Raw genomic sequence first — 9238 nt, forward strand, 5'->3', positions numbered from 1 at the left:
AATTTTAGTGCGGTAACCGGTAAGTTTTATTATGGTACACTGACGCTTATTGTCAGTGTATAAAGGATCAACCTTGATATGTATTTATTCAAATATAACTAATAAGTGTTCGCTTGGTCAAAGTTAACAATCTGAATCATAAACAGTATATGAAGTGTTAAAATTTCAAGGATATATTATTGTATAAATACGGCTGCTCTAGAAATCAAAGCACAAGTTGTATTCTCTGTAACAAGAAAATAATTCACGAAACAAAAATGTTTGCTAAGGTAAGTAAAATTATATGTATGTAATTAGTGTCCTGAAATCAAATTTCTTCAAGCACATGTTAGAAGATATACCAATAGTTAATAATATTGCACTATGTTAAAGTAGTCAATTCATGAAATTTATTACTAAGTAAATACTTGAACTAATTTGAAACAAACTAATATACATGTATACAATTGACATTGAGAGACAACATCAAATTTTAAAAAAATTAAGATTGAAACGATGAATATTTTGTGCCTTATTAACTACTACATTGCGTTTGAAAATTCAGTAACTTAATATATCATTAATTTAGTATAAGAACTTTTAACGTACAGTTTACTCATGCCAATAAGTTGGAATGCTAATCCTGAATAATTTAATATATTCGTAATAAATACAGTTGTGGAGAAAAATGTAGCAATATTACTTACTATAAAAGAGAATCAATTACGGAGAAAAAGTATTTTAATTAGGAAAATAAAATAAGAATTTTAATTCTGAAAAGGTTAATAGAAAATCAGAAATACGGTACACGATCAGCCAAATAAGGGAAAGATCTTGCAGTGTGAGGATAAAAATTTTAGCTGAGAGCCATTATTAATCATGTCTTCTTCATTTGCAAGAGATGCCTCACCAACATTGACAGGATATTGGTTTTCATTGTAACAACGTAGATATTATAGATAATACTTTAAAATATACAAATACTACACATGTTACAAAAAAATATCAACATGATGTCAGTTTAATTTCTATTACGCGACGATATGATCTCTATATTCTAGTCGACATGTTGAGAGGGTTTCAAGAATTTACTATAAGAAACCAGTACTTAATAATACGTAGTACATTTCGTTTCATATGAATTTCGGAAAGGATCTAAGCACCATTGAAGTTTTCTTTAATTTGTCTCTAACATATCATTGTATTGAAATAATGTTAAAAAGAAGTCACGATTATTATGTGTAAACAAGTAGGTTGAAAGTTTCATCAACTCATGGCTATCTAAAAGTAGAAAAATTTTCAAGGATTATATAGATTATTGATTAAATCAACAACAGAATGCGTAGAAGAAGACAGGGGCGCCCACAAAGCGAAGCTATGACGCAAACTGCGCGAATGAAATATTTGGGGGTGTTAAAAATCTATATAAATAAGTTTGAGGGGTGTAAAAATTAATCGAAAAGATTTTTTTTCATGGAAGAACACCTACGGATAGACAATTGAGGGGGGTGCGTCATGGAAATGAGTGGGGGTGGGCACCACTGAAGAAGAACACTTAATAGAGAATAAACTAGAATTTTTTTAAAAGAAATACAAGCAGTATAAATAGCTTAATTATAGATCATCTGCGAAAATTTTATCTATGCCATTCAACGCTCTGATGTTAATTGTAGCATACAAGTATTTTACTAATGCTGACAGCATAGAATAACTACATCAAGTAAAAAAAAATTTAATTACTTTTTAGGTATTCGTTTTCCTTGCCTTTGTCGTTTGTGTTGCTTTGGCTATTCCCAGGCCCATACCTATACCATATCCTCAGAGAATTCCTTTGCAACAACAGAGAGGAGAAAATATGCAGACAGCTAACATGATGTGGGGTGAGTACTTACTTTAGTTAGCCTGTCGTATTTGCTTTTATTTCACTTGATTTGAAGATTACTATACTTAAATTACTTAATGAACTTACAAATATGTTTCCCTATATGAAATGTTCTCTGTGCAAAAAAAAAATATGTAAGTAATTACATTCGTTATTATTTTGACCATAATAGGTAGATATGGAGATTAATAATATTTTTTCTGGATTGAAATTAATCATTATATCAGATGCTTCGCATAGTAAAGACGATATCAGAAAAAAATGTGTGCAATCTTAATGGCCGGAAATTATACTTGAGGAGCTCCTAATGTAATACCAAAGTGCTTTCTGGCACCCAATTCTTCTGCTCGTGTGTATATGTTGTGGAGGTTGTTCTTTCCTTTAGAAAATACTGTTTCTCCAAACTAAAGCGGCGATCAACTTGCATTTTCCATAGTGCACTTTTGCAATAGTGCAGTTTCAGGAAACAAGCCTTTACTGTATTTACTCTTACTGTCAGGAACGTCTTACATCAACATAAAAATCTGCAATTTAGCCAATTGAAATCATAAAATATTTACTTTTATATTCATTTATTATTATTGATGCATTAATAACTATTTGTGCCTATTTTATTGCAGGATTCCCATGGTTCTGGGGTTGATTGACTAAAAATTATATGAAATGATTTTGAAACATTGAATGCCGACTGGAGGAAACTAAATAAAATCTCCATACCAGAACAGATTGGATGGACAAGAAATAATTCTAATATTTTATTTTGTACAATTCTAATACACATAGTTTAACAATGTATTAAAGAGAAAATAAAATATAAACAATTTGCAAGAAGTTCGTTTTCACTCTGAAAAACCTGAAAAAATAATGTCTTGTTTAGGTTTCTGTTTTTTTTTACGTGTTCAAATAAGATTTGCCTTACTTTTTTTTAAATTCACAACATAGTGTATATGTAAGAGTTCGAATTTATCAAAAGTATTCTAGAACTCCTTCATCTCCAAGAATAAAATAAAATAAATCTTAAGCATAACACCATCACATATCCTGAGAGTTAAGTGAGATGGGAGGTAAATGGAAGTATAAGAAGATGGAAAAAATTGCCGAATGAATAATGTAAAATTGGAGGAAAAGAAGAAGAATACTACACTACACAATCTACAGACACGATATTCTACTAAAAGTATATTAAAAGAAGACAAAACATGTTTTAAAAGGGCTGAAGAGTCTCCTTTTGCCGAAGACTATCTACACTTGTTAGAAAGTTTATGTGAAAGTAAGTTCTTTATCTCTCTACTTTATCCCATAAAAGAGTACGAATAACTTACTCATAGTTTTTATGCTTTGTTACTATAGACAGGAATGAGAAATTTAGACAGAATTCTTGGAAGCAACACGTAAGACAATATTTTTGAAATACCTACTCTAGGGGGTAAAAAGGGGTTCACAATTTCTGACAAGATTTTAGCATCTCGCTAATCTATGAAGTTAGAGAAACAAGAACCGCCTTATAAACAATTTTAAAAAAAAAAGATAGAAAAAGCGTGTTTCATCGTTTTCATAATTCCTAAACTAAGTGGCAAGTGGATTGTAACATTATTGAATAATATTTATTATATTTTTCTCATTTATAATGATGCCATATGTTTGTATGGTTATTTTATAGCAGTGAACTATTTTTCGGACAAATACAAATGTCGGTAGACCAACAAGAAATCAAAGTGCTTCAGTTATACATGGCTTTGTTCATCGCCGTTTAGAATTAAGATGGGACGTAAAATAGTCTTACTGTAATTGGTGAGTGGTAAACCCGATGCAATATGAACATTTCATTTTATCACATGCAAACCATCATTAGCACCCGTTTTTCATCTAGTCGCCAACACACGCGCCTTTGCTGCACGTAGTCCTGGGTTCGATTTCCGGTCCACTTCAATAGCTTCAAGCAGAGATTTGGAACATTTCTTTGTACCATCAAAAAAAATGTCAAAACGATGCAATAAATCCCGCAGATATTCAGAAACCACTACAAAGACTAGGGATGCGCTCGAGTCGAGACATGTCTCGAATCTCGACTCGACTCGACTCGAATTCGAGTCGAAATTCGAGTCGAGACACACTTTGTAAAATTCGAGACGAGTCGAGACAAACGTATTTCTCGACTCGAATTTTCGAGTCGAGACACGAGTCGAGTCGAGACGGCTCTTAAAAATCTCGACTCGACTCGAATGTCTCGAAAATCTTTCTATAATTTTTAATATTATTTTGAAGAAAGCATTCACTCAGAAACAGCCTTGAAACCAATTCCAGCTTTTATTCCTTCAGAAAGGTACAGAACGCATAAAATTAATAGTTAATCTTTAAAGATCAAGATTTAATTTTCAGCTCAATTCAGTTAATTAGAACTAATAGTTAATGTCGTTGTATTTGGTTGTACTGCAAATATGTATAATGATAATAATAATAATAATAATTGATTATCTAGTTTGTATAAAACTATTGCGATAAAGTGAACTTCATAAATTCTCTGAATGAGCAGTTGGTAGTCTATAGTAATTTAGCATAGTTATAATTATTGTTTTTTCGTTCCCATGAACGCAATAGGGTTACATAACTTCTGGATTATTCGCTATTCTGAAGCTTTAATATGATGCAGCATATCACAAGCTACGGATAATATATAATGTAACATTTGTTGTAAATCACATATTATGATACGAGACTATTTTACATAGTACACTATATCTTATCTAATATAAATAAAATAAAGAGTTTGTTTTTGTGTTTGTCTGTCTGTCTGTGTGCGACCTGGGGACCAGACGAGTGGACCGAGAGTTCCCAAAATTTGGTCACGGGTACCTTAGTCCAGGCCCCAGTTCAAGACGAAGCGTTTTTTTTTTTAATTTCGAACCAGGGGGGTCTCGGGGGAGACGTTTACTGGGACCGACCTGGGGACCAGACAAGTTGACCGAGAGTTACCAAATTTTGGTCACGGATACCTTGGTCCAGGTCCCAGTCTAAGGCGAAGCGTTTTTGTCAAAATTGGAACCAGGGGGTCTCAGGAGGGCGTTTAGCGAGACATGTAGTAAAAGTAATCCAAATTGATCGACATTAGTGTCAAATCCATAGTTTTCACGGTCGCTGAGATCAATGGTGACACTTCCATCAGCGATGACTTGCAAATTCAGCTACTACTGTATGCGGGCCGGGTGTCAGCGGGCGAGGAATACCGAGACATGCATAAATAGCTCATATTGATTGATACTAGTGTCAAATCCATAGTTTACGCGGTCACTGAAATGAATGGTGATACTTCCACAGGTGTTGACTTCCAAATACAGCCCCATGCGAAGAATGGGTATATTAAGCTAGTATTACAATAAATGGACTGCTTGGATGCCAAGAACTAGTACAGATAAGTACCATTCACTTCTATGAATAGGTATTTTTTAAAAGGATTTTTGTAAACACTAAGTTATAAAACAATGAACTACATACAGTAGTTATGGTTTTGGTTCCCAACATAAAAGAAATATGGATTGTTCATGAGATATTGAACTTCAACTTTCACTCCTGGAAAATTTCAATTTTGGAGTTAGGCCACTTGGCATCAAAGCAGTTCACTGTAAGATAAATACATTCCGCACATTAGTAACATAGTTGTTCAGGGGCCTTCGATTTCCATCCTCTCAAATGAAAGCTGAACGATTGCTTGATACATGCTGACTATATAGGAGAAATAGTGTATTAAGTTTTCGAGCTTTGGTGCGTATCCGTATTTACACTCTGATATAACTTTAAGTTCACACTCAAATCGAGCTAATTGTTTAATGCATTTCGAAAACTTTTGTTTTTATGCAGCTCATTAAGGAAAATCTATTTCATAATCGTAACATTTATGTACTAAGAAACTATGAACGTAAAGTGGACTCGACCTAGCCCCGTGGCCGCTGTGACTCAGTGGCACAGCTCTCACCCTTGATTTGTGAGGACTCTGATTCTGTGTGTGTGTGTGTGAACTCCGCGGCTAGTGTACGCGTCTTTGCCGTGGAAGACTCGGGTTCAATTCCCGGCGCGAGCTCATGTAGTTCGGATTCCACGTTAATCAGTAGGTCTACATGTCATATATCCTCGCTGCTGAAAGAGACGGTAAAGTCAAAATCAACTCAACAATATATATGTGTGTGTGCTTATGTGAATTTCCTCGTGGCTGTATGGTTAACACATACGCCTTGATCGCGGGAGACTCTGGTTCGATTTACGGTGGAAGCTCATGAAGTTGTGACCGGTATCCCACTTTAAACTGTAGATCCATGCCTCATATAACCATAGATATAATATATATGCCTTTGATACACTTATTTTCCGACTTGGAAGCCATCGAAAATTTCCGGACACAGAGTCCCGTAGACCGAAAATGAGAAACATGGGTACAGAGTAAAACAGCCATAGAAATTTAAGCTTTTTAGGTTAACTTAATCCTTACATATAATGCAACTAGCTTGGCCAAGTTATAATGGAGGAAATGCTATCATTGCAACACTCTGAGAATAGAAAATGTTCGTCAGGTATTACTATCCCCCCCTCTCCTGCAGAATGAAAACCCTGACTAAAACTCAATATATATATATATATATATATATATATATATATATATATATATATATAACTATTTTGTGTAATGTAACAAACAGTGGCGGATAGTATTCATGCTTCCTTGCAGAGGTCCTTACGAGGGTTCGCTTCCATCTTCCTCTCCCCAAGAACTAAAATAAATTAAAAAATTGCTATTACTTGTTAATCTTGTACAAAGTAAGCAATTAAAGCCCCAGTGTAACACCCCTTCACATTTAGATTTTTCCCCTGGAAGAAAACCAGTTATTATTGTTTCTTGATTTCTCAGTCTCACCTACATAAACATACGAATAGAATTACAGGATAGGACATGTTTAGATTGCTTCCACGTGACGTCTAACTATATTTCTCATCAAATGTGTCACAGATGAAAATTTCCGTTTGTACTGCCTCTATTTTCTGGTACATATGTTTCATTTATGTTATGTTGCTAAAATTCGTTAGGAAACAAGTACAGACTGCGTCTGTGTGCCTGACAAAACGTAAATGTACTGGATAATTATTTCTTCACTTTCTTCCAGAAAAAAAAGTAACCCATCTCATGTCGGCTAACAAAAGGAGGTAGCGGACCAAAGATAGCCGTTGTTTACCTAAGGTCGTTACACAGCAGGGGTTTCATTCAGTCAGAGGGAAAAGAAAAAATAATTTAAGGTTTCTACATTTGTTTTGAACTGCAATATACTTCTTCCTTTTATTTTAAGAACCATTTCCTTCTCATTTGTCTGCATCAGAAAAAAATGCAAAAAAATCACTAGAATGTGCCTATTTACCCAAAGTACGTACTAGATCACTAGTTCAATAGTAAAATCACTAAATCCAGTACGAAATCATAAATGTGGCATCCCTGGGTTGGAGCGAAAGTAACGGTTGGAGTAAATCTAGTCCGTATTTCTACTGCGTTCTGTTGTTGAATTCACAGAAATGTTCAAAAATAAATTCAAGAAGTAAAACACGATCCTACAAAAGACTGTTTACTTGCTCACTGGTTTTCGTATTGTGCACTGAAACTCAAGTGCGCAGTCATGCTGAATACTTCTGTCCCTTTCTACTTTACAACTTGAGGTGGGATGAGGGTCAGGATAGATCTAGTGATATACCGCTAAAGGAAGTGCTTCAGTACAGAGTCGGAAGCGGTATGTATTGTTTATACTACTTTTAACGTTACCCCCCACATAAAATATAAATTCACCCTTTCTCCCTTCCCTTTTTCGAATACAATGAACCGACTCTTTTCCTGAAGAAAGATGCTAAAAGAAAATTGAAACATCTATGTCTAAACTTTCTTTGAAGCGCAGTCTTTTGTATTTGTAAGGTTTTGCGAGTGTTTTCGAGATAGCCAAATCTTTTACCATGGACTCCTGCTGCGAACTGACCGTGAGTAAACACCCGATCTCGCTGTGCTCAATTTCTCTCGCACACGTGAAATGGGTTTGTTGTTTCCAAAACAAAGAGGAAGTTACCTTGTGCTTTTGCATTTCTGCACGCACACAGGTACCATTGTTGTTTTAATGATCAGAAGAAATATGAAAACCATCCGATATATATGATACGAAACAGCTAACAGAGGGAGGCAAAGATAAAAGTAGGCCTATACCCAGTTTTCCGCGTGGTACCATTACGGAGAATAAATATTTGATAAAGACACGTAGATGCGCTTAAACCTATTCCATCTGTCCTTATAACTTTTCTGGTCTCATCAATTTCTCAGGAGAATACGTACAACATATGTCCAAATTCCATATATGTTCTTTCTAAACTATTGAGTAAACTCATTAAGAACACCAACTGATATCAATAAACAGGAAAGAAAACAATACTTTATACTTCTATCATTTGGTACACATCTCTATGAAGCACAGCTTGTTTCTTTTCGAAATAGCTCCTTCGTGTCACAGCTGTGGTTAGTTTTGTTTTGTGTTAGGATCAAAAAGAGAAAGGCAACATTTGCTTCGCGGTGAAGTTATATATATTATTAAGATGAGCGGTGATAAGCGAGGCTTAACAAAGAGTGCCTTTCGGATGCACAATTTAACGGGTAGTTGCAGTCCGTGTTGAGAATCGAACCAAAGCTATGTAAGACATGTTATGACAAATCCAAAAGGTGTGTTGTATCGGTGCAGTACCAGTTTTTCACGTTTTTCAAAATGTTCCAAAACCCAAAGAATAATCTTTAATTTCTGATATTTTAGTCGTCACAAATTACAATTTTATAATGTAGTCAATGTTTATAATTACTGGGCAGTTGGGCGTTTAAACTAATGACATCATAATAAAGTCAAAACCATAATTTTGAGTTGAATTGATTCTGAGTTTAACGTCCCGTTCAGCAGCGAGGCTATGTGAGACGTGGACCTACTGATTAACGTGGAATCCGAACCACATGAACTCCCACCGGGAATCAAGCCCAGGTTTCCCACGCCAAAGGCAAGTACGCTAACCGTTAGCCACGAAGGAGCTCCACCATAATTTTAGTGGGTGTTAAGAAATATCTCGCCAGTGCTTTTACAATAAATAAAATTTTATAAGTATTAAAGAATAGAGGTAAGAGATTTTATAATAACTCTTTTATTTATGAGATATGAGTATTTTGAAAAAAAACAACTAAAGAATAGGTTGGCGGAACCACAAAAGACTTTCTTATAAATTCATACGCACCTTACTCACCTTTTATAATTGCCATGCTTACGTTCTCCATAAAAACAGAAATTCTCTTTTAGTGATACTTTACACAAGATCATGAAGTGGGTT

General features: G+C 34.7%; 1 long non-coding RNA gene across 1 annotated transcript; it reads left to right on the forward strand.

Annotated features, from left to right (window-relative positions):
- Positions 1 to 222: 222 nt before the first annotated feature.
- On the forward strand, positions 223 to 2683 carry LOC145691676 (uncharacterized). Its single transcript, XR_014132489.1, has 3 exons — positions 223 to 269; positions 1727 to 1859; positions 2482 to 2683. It is a non-coding gene; the product is annotated as an uncharacterized LOC145691676 (long non-coding RNA).
- Positions 2684 to 9238: the final 6555 nt, after the last annotated feature.

This window comes from Thermobia domestica, chromosome 8 (genome assembly GCF_964235325.1).
Source record: "Thermobia domestica chromosome 8, izTheDome1.hap1.1, whole genome shotgun sequence".
Taxonomy (NCBI): domain Eukaryota; kingdom Metazoa; phylum Arthropoda; class Insecta; order Zygentoma; family Lepismatidae; genus Thermobia; species Thermobia domestica.